Source organism: Aplysia californica, unplaced genomic scaffold (assembly GCF_000002075.1).
Source record: "Aplysia californica isolate F4 #8 unplaced genomic scaffold, AplCal3.0 scaffold00911, whole genome shotgun sequence".
In the NCBI taxonomy this organism is placed as follows: domain Eukaryota; kingdom Metazoa; phylum Mollusca; class Gastropoda; order Aplysiida; family Aplysiidae; genus Aplysia; species Aplysia californica.
The window spans coordinates 219,411-220,611 of record NW_004798181.1 but is presented as its reverse complement, the minus strand read 5'-3'; the positions used below and the strand labels follow the sequence as shown (position 1 = coordinate 220,611).

At 32.5% G+C, this 1,201-nt stretch overlaps 1 protein-coding gene across 1 annotated transcript in view; it reads right to left on the bottom strand.

The window, feature by feature from the left end:
• Positions 1 to 1,201, bottom strand: part of LOC101846696 (metalloreductase STEAP4) — a 6,864-nt gene that overhangs the window by 1,671 nt on the left and 3,992 nt on the right. The window lies entirely within an intron of this gene.

Sequence of the window (1,201 nt, the reverse complement as noted above, 5' to 3'; positions counted from 1 at the left end):
ATACTTTTGTGTAAATGTGATTTTTAATAAAGACCCCATTTACTGTGTCAGTATTTTGGCTCTTTTGTACTTGTTATGACATTCAATAAAGACCCCATTTTTTGTGTCAATATTTTGGCTCTTTTGTGCTTGTTATGACATTCAATAAAGATCACATTTTTCACTTTCATTTGCCAGACATTTTGGATACATGATTATTTTAAAGGTCAAACTTTCTTTGCTAACATCAGAGACAATATGAAAGAGATTATATTTGATAAGGGGACACACTCTCTGTCAATAGGTAGACGTGATGTTTGATAAAGGTCGCGATTTTCCTGCCAAATAAAGCACCTTTCTCTGCCAATTAAAAGACATTTTAAATGTGCAAATACGATATTTATAACAGCTCATATATTTTTCTGTTAATAATAGCTTTTATGTAAATACGCATTGTTTTTTTTTCTTCCACAATAATTAGCGTTTATTTAAATAATATATCTTTTCTAGGTAATATTTTCAGTTAATAGCGTTTGTGTAAATATGATATTATCATAGGTCATATTTTTAGATAACAGTTAGCGTTAATGTTAAATTTATATTTATTATAGGTCATATTCTTTCTACCAGTAATTAGCGTTTAAGTAAATAAAATATTTGTTATAGGTCGTATTTTTTATCGGCCAGTAGGTATGAAAATATAAATTTATTATAGGTTATATTTTTTCTGTCAGTAGTTAGCGTTTAAGAAAATGGAATATTTGTTATAGGTCATATTTTTTTGGTCAGTAGTTATGAAAATATAAATTTATCATAATTATAGGTCATACCTTTTCTGTCAGTAATTAGCGTTTATGTCAATATAACATTTATTATAGGTCATATTTTTTTCTTGTCAGTAATTAACGTTTTTAAAGTCAATAGATACGATATTGAACGAAGGTCTCGATTTTTCCTGTCCTCCATGTTTCTCTCACCTGCGGCAAGATGGTCAGCCGGGATCTGACGTCATGAAGTCCGATGTCTGCGATGGTAACTCCGTCCACGATGATGGTACCAGCCGCCGACTCGATGAGGCGGAACATGGCCAGGGCCAGGGAAGATTTTCCCGCGCCGGTGCGGCCAACGATTCCAATCTAGGAGTTACAGGTTATACACATTTGGCCTTGGTAATGGTTTTATTTGGTGATGAGACCGGGGTTTGATTTTTCATTTTTTCATA